Source organism: Schistocerca piceifrons, chromosome 3, assembly GCF_021461385.2.
Source record: "Schistocerca piceifrons isolate TAMUIC-IGC-003096 chromosome 3, iqSchPice1.1, whole genome shotgun sequence".
Taxonomy (NCBI): Eukaryota; Metazoa; Arthropoda; class Insecta; order Orthoptera; family Acrididae; genus Schistocerca; species Schistocerca piceifrons.
Window position 1 is genome coordinate 647,912,851 of NC_060140.1, and position 21,897 is coordinate 647,934,747.

Here is a 21,897-nt window from a genome sequence, read left to right on the forward strand (position 1 = left end):
CAGTCAGAACGACCAGCCAAGTCTGAACTGAAGAAAAGAAAACGTGTTCACAAAATTCCATCAAATATCGATGATAACGAACCTCCTGCTAAAAAAACTGATTTTATAGAAATGAATTATTTTTTATGTATCTAGCTAGCTATGTTGTTGCCTTACATATTGTATACGTCTTTGAATATAGTTTTATTTCTATCCTATTAATAAAAAATACATACAGATTTTGCTTTCTATTGCCCAGTCATCACATACAAAACATACTCCAAACAAACACTGGTTTGTAGCCCTCAATCAGTGGGCACACCAATTATAAACCCGTGCACGATTCCAGGACGCGCGCCTTGAACCAAACACGAGGTTAGAAAGGGAAAAGTTAGGAACCCGAGCGTGTGTCAAGGCACAGCTGCCTCCTGTTGTATATGGAAAAGGAAATACACGACCAGCGGGCTCGCTCTGTGTATCACTGATCCAATGTATGTCTTTTATCAACTTTAATTTTGAAAAAAAAAAAAACAAGTCTTTCACTACTAGCTACAGATCTAGACAAAGTCAGGAGTATCCGTAAACTTATAGGGGCAATGGGTATGATGTAGTAAAGTAGTTTTTTATGATGTAAGATAAAGAGCCTTGTGGAGAACTTCCAGCTGGAAGAATGGGCCTTAAGATCAAAACTTTACTGTTTAGTTCGTTCCAGCTGGTTACATTCATCACAACACAGTCTCAAAAGCAATGCTTGCGGTGTTTAGTTTTCCACAGGGGTATCCCACAACTACAGATCATGACTGTCGTAAAGAAAGCCGAAGTGTTTACTGTGACTGTCCATAAGCTCAAACCTGTCTTTTGGTGAGCAGTTAGCTGCATCAAAAATAATTACCTTAAACGTGCTTTCTATTTCGCCTTCATCGATGGGTGCCTGTTAGACTCGCTGGTAAATTTCTTCTTCACTCACCTGGGACGAATTTTAAACTCTTTTGCATGTGTTACCACACTATTAAAGTCCTAGTCTGATCTTATCTTCGGAAAGCTGCCTACCCTTTCAACTAGATCCACAGCATTCTGTAGGCTTACAGGAACTTCTTGGAGAACTTTTCTCACCTAATTCATGCTAAAGTAAATTTCATACCATATCACCGTACAACAAAGAAATCTGTATTCTTGTTATCTTTCTTGTAATACTAGTGGACGTTTCTTGCAAATGCATTGCCTTTAGAATCTTCGCCACCTTCATAAACAGCAACATGCACTTGTTCACTGTAGAATCTAGGCCGCTGCAAGGTACCTATTAGGTGTTCCAAATGGATACGTAGATGCAGTACAGAACTTGAAAATTTCTTGAACTGTATTGACAGGTTGCCGGCTTGAGTGGCCGAGCAGTTCTAGGTGCTACAGTCTGGAACCGCGAGACCGCTACGGTCGCAGGTTCGAATCCTGCCTCGGGCATGGATGTGTGTGATGTCCTTACGTTAGTTAAGTTTAACTAGTTCTAAGTTCTAGGGGACTGATGACCTCAGAAGTTAAGTCCCATAGTGCTCAGAGCCATTTTTTTTATTGACAGGTTGACAGAAATAGGACATGGCAATGTTGCATCTTTCACAACAAGGTCCAACGAGTGAGCACACATGAGATAACACGTGCTAGAGAGTTAAAGTCTTATATTTTTCCCTGTCCAAATGTTATCAGATCCTTAGCCACATGTGCTTTTGAAAGGAATATACTGTCCTCCAGATTAGTTCAAAATAACATCAGGCAGACATTCACCAGTAGTGTCTCTAAGTGGAATAAAGCAAAGGAAATGCTCTTTGGTAACTATTTTTTCACTAGGTTCGGTGTGAATACACCGAACGACCAGTGACATTTGTGTGATTCACGCTAGGGGTATGTTTGCTGTCTTTTAAGTTTATTCAAAATGTGATTCGGAATATCTGTTTGATAAAAGAGTGATGAATCTATTTTCCATTCTTTACTGAGATAGTGAACATTGGTTTTAAGAGACCTTACACTTCACAAATGTCTTCCTGAGCGTTAGCTATTGTGGCGATGTGTTTTGTTAGTTTGAAGAAATTCCAGTTATTTTGTTTAAAGAGAATGTCTGTTCCTCCTTGAGACAGAAAAGCTTCTGATCAGGATTCAATATCAATTTAGAAAGCATCGCTCGTGCGAAAATAAGCTTGCCCTTCTCTCGCTTTGTATCCTGCCCACCACGGGTAAGGGGCAACATGCAGATTCTATACTCCTAGATTACAGATAGAGTTTGACACAATGTCCGACTGCAGACTGTTAACAAAGTCCCGAGCATGCGGAGTGGCTTGAAGACTTCTTAAGTAGACCGCCTGCCTTTCACACATAGAATTTTTACAAACTCATCATCTTCAAATATGTTTTTGACAGCTGATAACACCGCTACTCACTTTGATAGGTTTAACTGTAAAATTGAAAAGCTTTAAAAACATGTTTTATACTCGTACATTTATTAATTTTAACAACGCAAAACGCAAAGCTACTAAAATTGATGCTTTTAATGGGAGGAATGAGCCAGACACTTTATTACCTACTATATATGACTATGGCTCCATACAAAATTAAAATCATTGATTACCAATCTGTTTTTTTTTATTTGCAAGTAGATTGGCAACCATGCTGTAATCCCTTTCCATAAGATTTTAAGATGGAAAAGCTATCAAAAACTTTCTCCCGATAGTCCATAACTCACGATACGTAACAGGTATATCTCTCTGATGCCAGAATTGTTACTCTTTTCTAAACAGTACCTTAAATTCTTCGTTAGCGCTTATTCCTATTAGTTCTTCTTGTAATATCACATCCGTTTCCTCAACTATTACTGTATGGACTGATTTAGTTAGGTATTTTCATAATTAAAACATTCGCACACCTAGTTTCAAAGTCTGTTTAAAGGACAATTAATAGTCGAACATAGGCTGAAATGTCATCATTCTGGCAGTCTATCTGTGAAAATCTGGGAATATCCGCGACAACCAGTGTTCGCCTTCACTGATTTAATTCTGGCACGAAAAGTGAAAATGAAAGATTTTATTTTTCTCAGATTTAGGCTGTCACATTGCAGCTGCAAGCTAACCTCATTAAACTTAGTAAACAAATCAGTTAAATAGACTGTATAGTTTTCCACTTGATTAAATTATCTTTTGACATTGGATCTTCAACATCCAGAAACTCTGAAACAGTCTCAACAAGAGAGAAAAATCTTGTCAAACATAAGTCTTTTGACAGCCAGTATTACATCAGTGTGAAGGGGTAACCGATCGAACCTCTCGTCATTTTCTTCGCATAACTGCATAAATAATCGAGAATTCGACGTGTTGGTTCGGATTTTGTTTACTGCATTAATCACAAGTATGAGAGATCAATGCAACCTGCCACTGAACAACTGAATATTATCGACGGATGATGCAGTGTATTGCAAACACCGCGGGCACGTTTTGTCTTAAATGACCAATAATTCCACGATAGCGCCCAAACATGGCAGGTGCTCCATAAACTGCAGCTAATATTGTATTTCATGAAGGGGTCACTTTTTTCATGAAATAATCTTTCAGAACTTTAAATACTGATTCACCTTTTTTAGCCTGTTGTCAAAGTTTTCAAGAAGAGCAGTTCTTCATGGATTTCTTGGTCGATTACAGAGGAACATTTTTGTCAATAACCTTCATTGCCAGGTAAAGATGACTCGGCCATTTGTATGGAGAAATTGTCGTTTGCAGATAATTATACAAGATGCTTTCAATATCGTAACTCATTTCATCAGTACGTCTTTGAACTGTGTTGCTGTTCAAAGAGTTCTTTTGAGTATGTCATAAGCGGGTTTGTGTAGAGCAGTTTTTAAAATCCGTTCGGTGGCTGTCAAAATTAAGTGTCCCCAGTTCCAGATTTGATTGTAAGTAGCTAGATACTGTGAAACGCCCTCAAGCTATCATCATCTCTTTGTGACGTCTAAGTGAATATAATGTCCACTGTGGGTCTCTCTTGAAGTCCTTTTTATTTCTCAAAGTATTTCAAATCTTTACTGGTTCTATCAAGGTGAAACCTTCTCAGCGTGGATGTTTTCATAACGTAATTACTTAAACTTTGTTTCAATCTGCCTTAATCGGATACACTCTCGCAGATCCACATTTTTCGCTGACCCCGGCAGATTGGAGTCGAAAATTTGGGAATTACGGATCTGAATGTAACGTTGCAGAGCGATACGAAATGGAACGAGTATTTAAAGTCGGTAGTAGACGATGAGAATGGTCGACTTCGGTTTATTGTGAGGCTTCTAGGAAAGTGTAACTCATCTCACAAGAGACCGCCTTTAGAACAATAGTGCGACCCGTTCTTGAGTACTGCTCGAGTGATTGGGCTCCCCACGAGGTCGGAATGAAGACATCGAAGCATTCTGAAGCAGAATGCAAGATTTATTACTGGTCGTTTCGATCAACACTCGAATATTCTGAAGTGCTTCGTGAAAAATGGGAATCCCTTGAAAGCAGAATGTTTTTTTAGCAAAGCACTGTTGAGAAGATTTAGCGAACTGGCATATGCGACTGACTTCTCCGTTTGCGAGAGTGTAAGGGAAGGTGCAAGGTATCCTCTACCATGCACCCATGGTGACTTGCGAATTATTTATGTAGATGTAGATGAAACACCAACCTCGATGTCCCCAGGAACTGTGTAGCACAAAGTAGTCTTTAGCAATATGCAGTCCCAGCCTGAATAACTCTCTGATTTTCTTCATCAAGCACTCTGCTTGGACACAAATATAATTATAGTCCTAATTACTATATATTTATATGATTTGAGGATTTTTTCTATTGGACTAGAAATCCGGACATATTTTTCTGGTTTGAAAACTTGGAAGAGTGAGAGCGAGAAAACCAAGAAGTTAAAACTTTTTTATCTCTCGAGAAAATCAAGAAGTTAAGATTTTTCGATTCTACGCTACGGCACATTGTCACGGAATAGCAACAGATTTTCAAATAACTATGTGCTTTTACTCAAGCTGAGGTTGAAATATTTCCAACAAGACAGCAAAATTTTGTTTGTCCGTTCACATAATGTTAATATACCGGTGTCGATTAGGTTCTGTACACAATGTTTCCTTCATCACATTTTCACAGGTGTTAATGTTAACTATTCCTTGAGGATACACCCACGCATTCTTATTATTCCTAATACACATGTTAGAGTCATTTGTAAATAGTGTGAAGCAGTGGCACAGCATGAAGAGAGCTTAATGAAGACGAGATTGACAAGCTCAGATCGTAAAGTCACTTGTTGTTTGTCAAACCCCGGAACAGAAAACAGTGATCTTGACAAAGAGCAATCATTGTAGGTTTACAGAGAACATGTTTCAGGCCACTCTGTTAGTTCTCGAGAGGACTTGAGTGAATGTAGGGTTCGTACTCGGAGAAATAATGGTGAGCGGTGAATCGTTACGCATTTCCACTGAGACAGAGGAACCGAGAAAGAGTTCCCATTTATAACGCGGAATGACAGCAACATCAGTGTTAACTTGCAGAAGCTCATTACCTCTTTCATAGGAGGAGTTTTCGTTTGTCTGATAAGCGCATGTGTCTACGGACCTCAGTGCGCCATAAAATTCTCTACAAAATTAGTTCATGGACCGATGTACAACGTACAGGAGACTTTATGTTATGAAAACGAAAAGATGCCCAAAAACAAGACGGATGTAATTTTATATTCAATCATAACGGCCTTCCATTTTCGCTTTTAGTTCTTGCTAATACTTACGTGGTTAGTCCATTTCTTTCGTCGTCAATGCACGTTGATGACATTTCCCCTCTCCTGAGAAATGACCGACATCGAAAGACAGTCAGTGACAATGGCGGCATTCCAAACAGGAAACCGACAAATATGGTGCCGTGTTGCGCTGTCAAGCGAGAATCTAGTCGCCACAGCACCGTACAGTGAACAGCCTAAGAATATGGTGCCAGCAAATTTTTTCTGGGAGATTAATCTGAACTTATAGTTTCGTTTAATGTGGATGTTATCTCTCAGTGCAGTTTATATATTGTGTTGCTCAACACCGAAGAAAGGTTTAAGTAGTTTTTCGCTGACTTCCTTCTTGAATATTATCTGTACCCGCTGCATGGCGTAGAACAGTTGTGCAAGCCTATGTGACTGTAAATCGCTGAGCTAGACAACTCGCTGGAAAACATTGGTGCACTGTTTCTGTCAGATGGCCGATCACCGACCGATCAAAGCATAAACTATTTACTGTCAACTAACTTCGCATCGCAGTCAAGTTTTTCACATGAAATTGGTATATATAATTCTGGAAACTATAATGGTAATTTATATGTGCTATTGTATGTGAGAAATATTTTTATGATGCACAGTCAGTTTGTTTTAAGTATAAGGGCTATAACGAATGTGTTAAAGATAGGGGTGGGGATCTTGTGCTACCAGATCCAGTTTGGAGAAATGGTTCAAATGGCTCTGAGTACTATGGGACTTAACATCTATGGTCATCAGTCCCCTCCAGTTTGGAGAAAATAGGGCTATAGTGTCGGATGTTTTTAAAAAAAAGGCGGCATAAGGACACAAAATTAGCGACATAAAAGTATATAGAAAAACCCAAATTTTCAATAACTGGATAACATTTGCTTATAAGCAAAGTTGGTACACTGGTACAACTGCATTCAAAAGTACTTTTCTGTTCATCAAAAGTACCAATTTTAGGTTGCCAATAAAAAATATAGCGCAAACAATAACTGTTGTTCATTCACTTCATTTCTCTGACATCTATAACTCGTAAGCTCATATACAAAAAGTCATTAATACAAAAAAACTACGCATTAAAAGGTTAAATATAAACAGACATAAGTGCAATAAAGAACTGCATGATTTGTGGTTGTTAAGAATACGAAACAAGAGAAATCAACTTGAAGATAGTGTTTTAGAAAGGGAACAGGATGCAGATAAACATGAGTTGGTAGGATATATTGTGACAGACCACTGACAAGCCTGAGTCAAAACAAAGCCTCTGGAGTATACGACTTCACTTCAATGCCAATCGAAGACTGACATCCTTGGGAGAGTCAGGCATGAAGACCTATTCCACCTGATGTACAAGATATATGAGGCAGGGGAAGGAAAATCATCTTGGGTTCAGGAGAACTTTGGGAACAGATGAAGATATACTGACACCACGACTTAGACTATAGCACGCAGAAAGGCAAACCTACGTTTATAGCCTTTTTGGAATGTTGGGAAACCTTGTGACAATGTTTATTGCAACCCAGGAAATTCTGAAGGGAAGGGAAATAAAACACAGGAAGCAAAAGGTTATTAACAACTTGTACAGAAATCAGGATGCAATTATAAGAGTCGAAGGATATGAAAGGTAAGGAAACGTTGAGAGGGGAGTGACGCAGCGCTGTAGCCTAGAACTGAAGCAAGGACGTAGCCAGGATTTTGTCACGGGGGGGGGGGGGGGGAGGTTGCCAAACGAATTAAAATTCTAACATTATGCGTTGCGTCTTTGCTTACAAGAAACAGTTGTCTTCTAATATAAGGTCACTGTCGCAGAGTGGAAAAATTTTAACTTTGCGTTGAATTACTTATTAAGTTAAGTGGGTTCAAATCTCTTTGGCAATAAGTATCTCCTCCTACTACAATCTTATATTTAAATTTTCGGCTTATCGCCGGCCCAAGTGGCCGAGCGGTTCTAGGCGCTACAGTCTGGAACCGCGCGACCGCTACGGTCGCAGGTTCGAATCCCGCCTCGGGAATGGATGTGTATGATGTCCTTAGGTTAGTTAGGTTTAAGTAGTTCTAAGTTCTAGGGGACTGATGACCTCAGCAGTTGAGTTCCATAGTGCTCAGAGCCATTTGAACAATTTTTTTTTTCCGGCTTATCTGAAACCAAGTCGTTCAGCACGTCAAAGCATCCCAATTTCTCAATTAAAAAAAATTTATTTAAGTATCTTTCAGTTTCCTTAACTGGTCAGTTATTATGGTACTGCAAGAGCGTAAACAGATTTTGCGAAAGGAGAAAAGGGGGGGGGGGGGGGGTGTAGGGCGCAGCACCTCAAAGCATCCCAATTTCTCAATTAAAAAAAATTTATTTAAGTATCTTTCAGTTTCCTTAACTGGTCAGTTATTATGGTACTGCAAGAGCGTAAACAGATTTTGCGAAAGGAGAAAAGGGGGGGGGGGGGTGTAGGGCGCAGTCGGCTCGGACGAATTCAACCTGCGTGCTGAAAAAATCTTTTAGAAACGAACTATGCAATGTGCTATCATCCGTTCCCCACATACCTTTCCCCATCATTCCATATCGCAACTGGATTTCGTAACTGACTACCACCCACGTAACCAGATTGGGCGATATTTTGCCATTTTGGCTAGTAATGATAGAACTTCGAGCAATACTTTTAAATAAATGCAACCATCGCCGTTTGGGCAATATTTTTGCTGTTCAGAGCTATTTTTGGGCGACTCAGTGGTGGTGGTGGTGGTGGTGGTGATTAGTGTTTAACGTCCCGTCGACAACGAGGTCATTAGAGACGGAGCGCAAGCTCGGGTTACGGCAGTATGTGGAAGGAAATCGGCCGTGTCCTTTCAAAGAAACCATCTCGGCATTTGCCTGAAACGATTTAGGGAAATCACGGAAAACCTAAATCAGGATGGCCGGAGACGGGATTGAACCGTCGTCCTCCCGAATGCGAGTCCAGTGTGCTAACCACTGCGCCACCTCGCTCGGTAGGGCGACTCAGGCAAATCCTAGCGTATTTTTATGCACAGATTTTAACCTAACATTATTTGTAATGTTGTTTACAGTTCCGATCCCTTTGAAATACTAAAATGTTGCCACCACAGAGTTCTACTAATCTCCAAATAACAACTACAGTGCTAGTATTAAACTACAATAGATAGGTAATCACGCTGCTTATTTCTAACTTACTATAATGCTAATGGTCGAATAAAAATCGGTATTACTGTTCTTTCTTGTTACAAACTTATCCATAATTAGAAACTACCACAACAGCACACTGCAAAAAACAAAGGCCAGTCCTTACATTAAATTCAGCTGCAAGTAAGTAATGGACTGATTAACAGAACAACAACGCGGGCGCGTCCTTTGTTCACGATTGCGTATAGACCGGAGAACCGACTCATCCAACATATTGGACTGGAATCCATGCATCCGGCTGTTTTATCCAATGTCATATCGACTTTTAGCAATGTTTTATTCTGGCGGACAACAAATGCAGGGTACTAAGTTACGAGCTTTTTAACTCTATTGTTTCAGTTACACGTTCACCCGACGATGTGGGTTTTAGTGCCATGAAACCGGTAGTGATCTAAAAATAAAGGACTAAATACAGCTGAAGCAGTTTATTAATACACAAGATAAAACCAAAGCATCTTTCAATGTCACTACTTGGCAAATTCATCGTGTGTAATTTCATTTAGGTGATAAGGGTGGGGAGGGGGGCTGACCTCGCACCCCTTCCCCCCATTGGCTACATCCATGCCTGAAGCAGGTCAATATGTACGAGATATGTTCAAAAAATTCCGGCACATTCGTGGTTTCGCGCCGGTGGTGTGTTGGAGCGCAATGTGGTTGGCATCCCTGCACATAGCTGTTTAATATGTAACTGCCGGAAGTTAGTCATTGTTCAGCGTCGTACTGAGTAGAACGTTGTGTCGCACAGTTCGCGAAATCCGAGATGGCAGTCAGTGGAGCAAGGCGTCTGCATTTGCGTGAAATTCAAGAAAACCTTTACAGACACACCAAATGATGGAGGAAGCCTACGGTGATGAGTGCTTAAACTGTACTCGGTGTTACGAGTGCTCCACATTGTTTGAAAATGGCAGGACCGAAGTTAACGATGACCCTTGTTCAGGACGCCGTTCGACGTCTACCGCCGACGCTCGTGTCAGGAACGTCAACGAAATTGTGCCTACCCATCAAAGACTGACTGTTCGAGAGATTGCTAAAGAATGTAACATTTCAGTTGGATCATGTCATGAAATCCTGATACATCTTGGAATGCATCGTTTTGCCGCCAAGTTCGTCCCACAGCTCATGTGTAAAGGTCAGAAAGACCTTCGCTTCGCAATTTGTGAAGAGCTTTTGGACCGCGCAAATGAGAATGAGATGTTCCTTAAGAGGATCATAATTGGTGATGAGACGTGAGTCTAGGGTTATGATACTGAGACCAAAATTCAATCTTCATAGTGGATCAGGAAAGGCTCTCCAAGACCAAAAATCTCGTAAGGTCAGGTCAAATGTCAAAGTCATGCTAAAAGTTTCCTTTGATTTTGAAGGATTATTTCAAAAAATGGTTCAAATGGCTCTGAGCACTATGGGACTTAACATCTATGGTCATCAGTCCCCTAGAACTTAGAACTACTTAAACCTAACTAACCTAAGGACATCACACAACACCCAGTCATCACGAGAAGGATTAGTTCATCATGAATTCGTGCCAAAGGGCAAAGTGCTAATCAATGGTATTATCGGGACGCTTTGCGACGCCTGTGAGTAAATGTGAGAAGAAAAGGGTCTGAAACGTTACGAGAGGAATCAGGATTCTTGCATCACGATAACGCACCCGCACCTGTTAGTGCGCGACTGTTGCACAAAAAACGAAATCAGTGTGCTGCCTCATTCCCCGTAGTCTCCAGACCTGGTCTCTGAGGATTTTTTTTATTTCCAAAATTTGAAACCCTGTTGAAAGGACGAAGATTTGCGACGGTAGACGAGATAAAAGAAAATTCGCAGACGGCGATCCAACAGGAGCGTGTCAAGACTGCTTCCGGAAGTGGAAACGATGTTGGGGGTGGTGTATCAATTGTAGAGGAGAATATTTCGAAGGAGACCATGCACAGTATGTAAAAGGTAAGTGTAGAAATATTTTGTAGACAAAAAGTTCTGGATACGTCACTGGTAAGTATTAATGCTTAGTAGCATCGTACTGCATCGATGTAAGTTACCTCACTGCAGTCTTCCATACGAAGATTGACATGAGTCTGTATATTCACAGAGTCTCGGACAAAGCTCTGAGTGCGGCTGCTTAAAAAGGCGCCTAGCCAGTCAGAGTCCTCTGGTGACATGTACGCATCGTAACGAATTCCTCCCTCTCCCCCCTCCCCCCCCCCCCCCCTCTCACGCCCGTTAGAGAGAGCGAGCGAAGGAAGAGTCAGATTATCCAGCAGTGCATTGGATGGAGTTTTAAATGTGCCATCTCCCGCGTAGCATACCTAATGCCGTCGACAAAGGTACCACCGATATCGCAGTCCTCCCTCCACCCCACAAAAAAAAAAAAAAAACTTGCGCGCCGTCGACGCATAGTTTGGGTGCCAACAACGATAAGGGCGAGGTCTGTACCGTCACAGATGGGGTTGGCTGTGGCCCAAAGACGAGCCACTGGGAACATCTGCCAAAAAAACTGGAGGTGTGGTGTCTGTCCAATGGCAAAGGTGGGTGCAGCAATTGTGCAGCTGAAGCTGATGCAGGCTTGATGTCCGTGACTGCCGTCACATTGTATAGTGGGCGGCTGCAGCGTGTGGGAATTGGAAATTTGTGATAAGTTCCTGTGGGACAAAATTGACGAGGTCGTCGGTCCCTAGGCTTACACACTACTTAATCTAACTTAAACTAACGTACGCTAAGGACAACACACACACACATGCCTTAGGGAGCACTCGAACCTCCGACGGGGCAGCGGATGGGGAAGCTGCAGTGGAGATGGCAGTGGCTGCGTAGGCAGCTGGGGTCGATCTGCACGGCAGAGTCATCGGAAGACTCCTGCACTACTTAATTACTATTTGAGTATTAACTGCCGCTTTAAACTCGACACAAAGTCTGATCTTCCCGCTCGGTTTTCTTCTGAACACAAGGGGAGGTACCCACTGACTTGTAGAAACGGTTTTCAGATGTCCTGTTTGTTCTAATCTGTTGACTGCAGAACCAACTTAATCGTGAATGGCGTGGGGTACCAGAAGAGCACGATAAAACTTCGGTTTTACGTTGTCCTTAAGTGTAACGTGCGCATGAAAATCCTTCAGATGTCGCAGTTGAACGAATGTCCTTATTTTTTCACGTAACTGATGAATACTGGCATAGTAAAGTTGTATATCAGTAGCATGCACACTGCCAGTGTTTGGCCAGAAAGGGGCGGAGAGGTGGTGACCTAAAATTCTTCATCACCATACTTTGTGCCAATGTCCTGGTTTAAATAATAAAGCTCTCCGCAGTGTCTCATGGAACGAGGCATGTGACACTATTGACGGTGATCCGTCCGTCGGATGAGAACGTCATGCTTGACGGTCCCCCAGGGGACGAGAAGTAAGCGTTGCGCTGATAACCCTGGCATTGAGCGCCTGTACATGCACGCTATGGGGCCGGTACCGGGTCATCTTCTTCCTTCTCTCATCACCACCATTGTTATCACACAACGCAAACATTACATTACACTCCATAAACATAAACACACACACACACACACACACACAATACATACAGGCAGCATGGTATTACAATTATTGTAATGGAACTTGTTGCAAATAAATAAACAAATAAGTGTCAGTGAGATGACGTCGGTCATTTGAAGCTCTTTTTGGGGAAAACAACCGCCCCCCCCCCCCTCCTTCTATGGTGGTTTTCTAAGCTTTCCTTCTGTTTTTTAGTTTCTCCACTTTTTGAGTTTCGCTCCAATTGCTGCTGATTTCCAGTTTGGTATTTTTTACCCTTCCCTAAGCCACAGAACGGGCGCTAATGACCGTACCAGTTTTGTACCCTAAAACCACAACAAAACAAAACAAATATAAAAAATACGAAGGTAAGTCAATTATTATCCGCAAAGTAGTTATAAAATTTTATTGTAATCAAATAGGAAACTTACAAGAACATCATTTATCGACATAGTTTCCTTGCATTTCAACGCACTTGGGCGATCATTGTACAAGCTTCCTGATGCCCTCATGAAAGAGGGCTCTCGGTTGAGCTGCGAGCCAGGAATGCACAGCTTCTTTCACTGCTTCATCCGAGGCAAATCGACAGCCCCTTAATGCCTGTTTGAGTGGACCAAACAAGTGATAGTCAGAAGGGGCAAGATCAGGACTATATGGAGGATGATCCAGTACTTCAAATTTGAGTTTCTGGAGCTTTTCAGCAGTGTGGGCAGCAGTATGCGGATGGGCATTGTCGTGCAACAACACAACACCTTTTGACAGCAATCCTTGGCGTTTGCTTCGAATTACAGGCTTTAGGCTGGCAGTAAGCATCTCACTGTAACGTACACTGTTCATTTTTGTGCTCCTTTCCCCATAATGTTCCAGTACTGGACCTTGTGCGTCCCAAAAAACCGTAAGCATCAGTTTTCTTGCAGACCGTTGGGTCTTGAATTTTTTCTTGCACGGCGAATTTGAATGTTTCAATTCCATACTATTCCGTTTACTCTCCAGCTCGTAATGATGGATCCATGTTTCGTCACCAGTAATGATCCTGTCTAAGAAGTTGTCCCTTTCGTTACCATAGCGATCCAAATGTGTTTTTGCAGATGCCCAAGCACGTTTGTTTATGCAACTGTGTGAGTTGTTTGGGGACCCATCTTGCACAAACTGTATGAAAGCAAGTCTGTTGTGGATGATTTCGTAGGCAGAACCGTGACTAATTTACAGACGATGTGCCACTGCATCAATAGTTAATCGTCTGTCTAAGAGAATCATTTCATGCGAACGCTCAATGGTTTCTTCATTTGTGGCGGTAAACGGTCGTCCGATTCCTTCGTCGTGCGTAACACTTGTGCGACCATTTCGGAATTTTTCAATCCATTTGAAGACACTCCGTTCTGGCAAAACAATGTTACCGTACTGAACCGGACGTCTTCGACGAACTTCGGCCCCTGAATACGCCTTCCGACCACAAAAAACGGATCACTTAACGTTGCACTTCTGCGGTGCAAATAGACAGCGGAGCAGCCATGATTAACAGCATCGCAGCTATAACAAAACTAACCTAGCAGCCTGAAAATTGCAAAGATATAACAACAAATAAACAAAGCATGCGTCATCAACGTAAAACGACAGTACTACGAAAATAAACAAAAATATAACTAAATTGCGGATAATAATTGACTTACCCTCGTAGCATGCACGTTGTTCTGACTATCTAAACCAAAGAAATCAAAAGTATCCACTTCAAAAATATTGGAACTAGAACGAGACTGAACTACTGTGAAAATCACTGATATAGTCGTTTACAGTATCTATATTTTATTTTCAAAGAACAGAGGTACTTTCGCCATTGTAGGCCTAAGGTTCAAGTGTGCTTTTTCTAGTTGAGGATATCCCAACAGCTCAGAAGTAATCAGTGTGACTGAAGTACCAGTATCTAACTGAAAAGGTACATATTGAAAGCAAATCTGCAGAGAGATGAACAGTTCGTGGTTTGTCCTCTGAATTTGATTATCTGATCTAACTTTTGGAAGACTGTCTTTCTTTGAATTGTGACTGACGAAGCGTTTAGTTGTATATCTAGTAGAGAAGATGTGATCAGAACGAGACAAGTTTTGCACCGTGTGTTTAACTATGCGGTTCCATTGCTTCCATCCACAGTTGCTGTGTAAATTGCCGGGAGGAGTGGATACGGATTCAGAATGAGAGATCATGTTTATTTCCATTTTCACGACTCAATATTTGTGATTTGTGTGAAATAGAATTTAATTTTCATTCATTTTGCAAGCACATCTGTTGTGTGTGCTCTGATTTATGGTAGAGTTGATATTCTGCTGGTTGGAGGAAATAGTTTTTAAGGTCATGTGCCACACAACCTTTCACACAAGACTTGGGAAGGTTTGACTACCCGAAGTCGCAGATATGCATCTCACACCGTATTTGGGGTGTTGCCTGTCAACGCCGGTTGTTGCGCATTATGCACAAGTAGGGCTACTGCGAGCTATTGCTGTCAGTGTTGCAACAAAAAGCACATTAAAGTGAAGCTCACTGAAGGCTTGAACTTCCAGAGCTCCGATTGCTTTAAACTCGTAACTGAAACCAGGATTCCAATGCTTTAGAATCTTACAAGGGAACCTCCCCATCGCACCCCCCTCAGATTTAGTTACAAGTTGGCACAGTGGCTAGGCCTTGAAAAACTGAACACAGATCAATTGAGAAAACAGGAAGAAGTTGTGTGGAACTATGAAAAAGATAAGCAAAATATACAAACTGAGTAGTTCATGTACAAGATGGGCAATATCAAGGACAGAATGAGCTCAGGAGCGCCTTGGCCCCGTGGTTAGCGTGAGCAGCTGCAAAACGAGAGGTCCCTAGTTCAACTCTTCCCTCGAGTGAAAAGTTTACTTTTTTATTTTCGCAAAATTATGATCTGTCCGTTCGTTCATTAAACTCTCTGTTCACTGTAATAAGTTTAGTGTCTGTGTTTTGCGACCGCACCGCAAAACCGTGCGATTAGTAGACGAAAGAACGTGCTTCTCCAATGGGAACCGAAAACATTTGATCGCAAGGTCATAGGTCAACCGATTCCTCCACAGGTAAACACGTCTGATACATTCTATACGACACTGGTGACGGCATGTGCGTCACATGACAGGAATATGTTGTTGACCCACCTAACTTGTACACTTGGCGAATGGGTAAAACGATTCTTCTACCTTGCCTGATTTAGGTTTTCTTGTGGATGTGATAATCACTCCCAAAAAAGTGATGAAAACGTAAGAGTTTGTCAGATAATAATTGTCTGAAAATAAAAAATTTAACTTTTCACTTGCGGAAAGACTTGAACCAAGAACCTCTCGTTCGGCAGCTGCTCACGCTAACCACGTGACCAAGGCGCTCCTGAGCTCACACTATCCTTGATGTTGCCTTTCTTCCACATGGACTACTCAGTTTGTATATTTTGCTTATTTTTTCATAGTTCGACTCAACTTCTTCCTGTTTTCTCGATTGATTTGTGTTCAGTTTTTCAAGGCCTATCCGCTGTGCCAACTTATAACTAAATCTGAGGGGGGTGCGATGGGGAGGTTCCCTTGTTAGTTCGTATTCTGTTATCAGCAAGGTTTTGAATGACGGCATCATGAAGCATTTTATCTTGAAATGAGGATCTACAAGTGCAGTTAAATTTACTTCTTAGTCAAGAACTTTGGTTCAGAGATCCATTGCTTGTAAGATCGATTATTATGGTGAAGTATACGAACAAGTTTGAAACAAACAGCAGCTACATGATTCTGAACTTTGAAGAAGCCATCCAGATTTCGAACAATGTCTTGATAGGGTAGGATTTGGGCTAACTGAGCTTTCTACACAACCTAAAAATACAATCCTACCCACAAAAAAAAGGGAAGAGCATCGTGATTCACCTGATACGTTATATGCTGAGAAATACTGCTCGAGTTTCAGACAGTACTATTACGACAGCTGTGCTGCAGAAATATGTGAACGGCAATCAGCACAAAGCGTGTGGCACGTGGTATCCACTGACAAGCAGATATTCTGTTAGGCCAAATTATGGCAATGGTATGGTGCACACAGGAGTAAAAAACAAACCAGTTTGAAATGGTCTATAGTGCCGTGTAGACGCATAGTCCGGGTCTGGTGCACAAGCCATGGACTACATGGGTTGAGCTTAACGTGAGCTACTGATGTGTTTTGGTTTATTTAGGGCTGTCTACTTGTTTCGCTTTCGTTCCACCACATGCACAAAGTACATTGTGCCTAGTGGTTCATAAAGAAAGTTTGCTTCATTCCAGACTTAGTCCATTGTTATTCCGTGGTCACGTGATTGGACGACATGCTCATATCACTGAGGCCTGTATACCCTCAAGGAGCACTCCTTTGCGAACATCATTTACCGCATTCGCCAGCTAGTAGACATTATAAATAGATTTCATTTACCGGTTACCTGTTTACTCTTTTGTGCAGAGTAAATGTATTTATGGCAAACAAACTTAATCAAGTTCCGTCGCCATACCATCACTTTATCCTTGTCCCTCAACACAGTGCAAGTGTACAGCAATAAAGCCAGTTCACTGCGCAACTGACATGTGAGCAGCAATATTAGCATGTTCCGTCTTCACTGGTGATCCAGACGTGATCTGTGCATAACACTTGATGACGAACTTTTCGTTGATGTGTGTGACATAGAACCATGAGTAGACAAACCATCGAGTTTTTTGTATGAACAGTTTTTTTCTGTGTTTTTGCTTCGATCACAAACCTAATCCAAAATCTGTTCGGCCAGAAGGCAACACTCAGTATGCAGGTCGACCACTTCGCTCAGGCACAGACAGAAGGCAGCAGGTGCCATTGCAGCAGCCGATCTGCTTCAGTCTGGAACCACGCGACTGCTACGGTCGCAGGTTCGAATCCTGCCTTGAGCATGGATGTGTGTGATGTCCTTAGGTTAATTAGGTTTAAGTAGTTCTAAGTTCTAGGGGGCTGACGACCTCAGATGTTAAGTCGCATAGTGCTCAGAGCCATTTGAACCATTTGAGCAGCCGATCCAGCTACCAGTGACCTGGCTCGTGCAACCAGCAATGCAGCACCAGCGGCACTCCATTGACATCAGAGCAGCTATCGAGCAGCTCTTGATGGTACCAGGCTCACTTCAGCACCGGTGTAGCAAAGTGTCAGCCACCCTGCATGCACCCAAATGCCAGCTGCATCCAGGTCTAAGTGCCTCAAGCTGCAGTGTTATTTCTAAGCTTCTCTTTGTTGCGGAATAGACTGGCAGTGTCGAATATCTTGTCAACATGGATGCATACCTGTCGTTATTCCTGCAAGCCCTGCTGAGTGACTGCAGGACTACCGACAACTGTCTTGTTACTGCTGCAAATAATTAATCCAAAAAAATGTACGTCACACATCACTGAAATTTGGACCTTGGACAACACTGCATATTTGTGTGGACCTTCCATTGTGGCTGAGCCAACTCTGGCTGCGGATTTTCTCAGCCCCATCAAGTTACTAGCCAATATTACAAACACCCAGCTGACTGATTCGACAGCAAGTTTGAAGATAGCAGGACAGTGACAGCAGGCTGCTTTCTTCAGTGTAAAACCTGTGAAGTGCTTTGGACCATTCTGAAGCTCACTCGCCCACCTGGTGCACTGAGGAAAGTCAAATGTTCGACAGTCCACCACACTGTGACTATGCCCAGCCCACACCTCATGCTGTCCACATCAGTTTGTGCCCAAGCGACTCACAGTAGTAAAGGTTGAGTTTGATGTCCTATTGCAACAGGGTGTTGTTCAAACATCAAGTAGAAAATTTCCTCTGCCTTGCACTTAGGCCCAAAACAGGACAGTTCATGGATGCCATGTGGGACTCTCATGCCTAAATGCACAAATGGTGCTAGACCGATATCCAGTAATGGATTTGCAATATTTTAGCCTCAGGGAGCATGATGACATACTTAAAACAGCCATCATCATGCCCTTTGCACTTCTTGAGAGTATGTACGTGCTGGTCAGCCTTCAGAATGCTGCCCAGACCTGGCAGCGTTTCCTGGATGGCATCTTGTGAGGGTTGTATTTTCAGAGTTGCCTGGACTCCGTAACTGACACCTAATGACCATCTTCCAGCGCCTCACTGAAGGGGGATTATCATTAATCCCATGAAGTGCATATTCAGGGCATAAGGGGTAGAATTTCTCAGGCATTTAACCACCCAAAGCGGATCCACACCACTGACAAAGAAGTTGCAGATGACAGTGAGCATTCCATGTTCACAGATGTACAAAGAATTGTAGCACTACCTCGGCATGGCAAACTTTTGTTGACACTGCTACTCTATAACCCTCGATAGCAGCTGTACATGGACCCACCCCCAAAGGAAGGACTTCTGAGATAAGGACTGATGTGCTGGAGAAAAGCATTACTGAGTCCAAACAGAGCCTTGCAGAAGTGACACTGATTGATCACCCATGTGTAATTCTTAATTGGCTATGGTTGTAGACACCAGCCACACTGCCATAGATGCAGTGCTTCAACAATATGTTGGTAGTTACTTGGTTTTTTCTCCCGTAACCTATCGGAGTGCAATGTAGTTGGAGTGCTTACACCTTTGAGTTGCTTGTGGTGTATGAAGTGGTGGAACACTTCTGCCCATCTGTGGAAACCTGTCTCTTCATGATTTTAACCAACCACAAGCTGATAACTCATGCATTTTAGAACAAATGTAATAAGTGTTCTCTGTGTCAGTTCTGGCAGTTGGAGTGTCAACAGTTCTCCATGGGCATCCACGATATTTCAGGAATAGACAGTATTGTTGCTAACTGCTTGTTCCACTCTTGTGCCATTATCTCTCCTCCTGTGGACCTTGAGAACGTGACCCAAAGACAGGAGAGTGATGAGTAACTGGACAATTTCTGTCAGGACACCTCCAGTGGCTTTTGGGTTGACCTAGTGGCCATTACAAGCTGTGCCCACAAGCTTTGGCATGATGTTTCAATAGATTTGTAACACCCGTTTCTTCTAGAGGGATTCTCGTGCAGTGCTTTCAACCGAATCCATAGTCTGTCACACCGAGCGAGGTGGCGCAGTGGTTAGACACTGGACTCGCATTCGGAAGGACGATGGTTCAATCCCGCGTCCGGCCATCCTGATTTAGGTTTTCCGTGATTTCCCTAAATCACTCCAGGCAAATGCCGGGATAGTTCCTCTGAAAGGGCACGGCCGACTTCCTTCCCCATCCTTCTCTAATCCGATGAGACCGATGACCATGCTGTCTGGTCTCCTTCCCCAAACCAACCAACCATAGTCTGTCACACCCCAGCATCAATATCTCTGTGTCAATTGTGGCCATGCTTTTTGTCTGGCCAGGGCTATGGAAAGATGACCACCAGTGCCTGCCAGCACACCAAAGTTGGAAGGCACACTCGTGCACCTGTTGGCATCTTTTCCAATGCAACACACCACATCACATATATGTAGAAATCGTGGGCCTTGATAAACTACATAGCTGGCTGTTCAAAAGAAATAATAACTGCTTTACAGACTGTGTGAATCTACACTTTACAGTTACTAAAACGTAAGAGTGCACCTTTTAAATACAAAGATGCACAGGGATTTTAAGAATTAAATAATGAAAAGTCAGCAAATGCTAAATATCTAACTAGCTGCTCAGTTGGAACACCAAAGGCAGCAGCCAGAAACTGACTGGCTCACTAGGCTGAAATGAACTGTTGCTGGCCCTTTGAAACAAGCAAACAACTCCTCTACAGAATACATGAAACTATAGTTAACATTACTAAAATGTGAGATTACACCTCTTAAATATAAAAGTACACACAGAATTTAAGAATTAAGCTAAAAAAAACATAGAAAAAGCTAAATGAGTAACTTATTACTCTACTGGTGCATCGCAGGTGGCAGCCAAAATTAAGCTGTTACTGGCCCTTCAAAACAAACAAATGACAGTTGCTTTACAGAATGGGCAGATCTACATTTTACAGTTACTGAAATGTGAGAGATTACATCTTAAATGTGAAAAAAAAATGCACAGAATTTAAGTATTAAAATAAGAAACTGCACAGGAAAAGGTTAATATGTAACTTTATGCTCTGCTGCTCAGTCACAGGTGACAGCCAAGAACTGACTGTCTAACACTAGGCAGATACAGATGCTGATGGCTTGCATAACAAACTGATGGCCACATTGAACAATCCTATTGTTGGTAAGTTGCTGAAGTTTTTGTCTATAAATGCAGGAGAAGATACACGCATTAAGTCTGACAAAGATTGTATTGTAACAGCAGTCACATTGTTATTCTAATGTTAATTTTATATCCCCTACTTTCTTATGCTGACTACGTAGTACACAGTTGATCTCCCCAGCTCATTAAATGTCAAGTCTAGACCTTCTGTGGAGGCACTTAGTAAAATCTTCTTTTGGCTGGAAATTCCCTCAGTTTTAGTTGATGTTATAATGAGAGCCAATCTTAGGAAACATTGATTATTTGGTAAGCTTGTATAGCTGCTTGTTGATTTTCCATTTCTGGTTTATGGTTTTGCAATTTTCAGTGAGATGAATTCAGTGTACTCCCATATTAAATAGTGGATCTCAGAAACATGTTCACAATGTGTTTTTTGTTGGAAGTCAGGAAAATCCTGCAGCCTCTGACTGGCTGTACCTAAAATGATGCTGTGGAGTTTAAACCATTTTTCATGCTGAGATTTTACATTTTGTCAATAGTTTTGTCCCCAAGCGAGGTAGCTCAGTGTTTAAGAGAGTCGATCTGCATTCCAATTTATGTTTTATGTGATTTTATTAAGTACTTAAGGTGGACATTAGCAGTTGTCTTCAAAAAAATTTGTGGCATTTTAGCTCCCACTTATTGTTTATTTCTATCTTGTTAACCATCTGTCAATGACTTTGTCACTGACAAGATATTAAACCCTGATCTTTTGCTCATTTTGCAGTTCTGTCATGTCTGTATGTCATATGTTTAAAAAAGTGAGTAAATTATTGTATTATTTGCAGTTTTCTTATGTAAGTGAAGCCTCCTAATAGGTTGACCAATTGTAAGTATGAACATCTGTGATGAATACAAATAGAAATTAGAGGTTGGATTCCACTGGAAATCATGTACTCAGTGACCAAAATATCAGTATTTTAAACAAGAAAATTGGCAGCATTAGTTGTAATGGGTTTGAAATCATTTATTACTCTAAATTTTGTTTGTTAACTGCTATGGTTTTTCTGTATTGACACCATACGAAGTTGTAATATGTGCTTTTATTGCATTAGTCATTGAGAATTTAATATTTGCACTGTAGATAATCACACAGTGAATGAAATCAATTTGCTGTAATAATTGATTTCAAACCTCTTATGATCAATGCTGCCAATTTTCTTGTTTAGAATAGAAATTAGCTAACAGTTACACTTGTCTGAA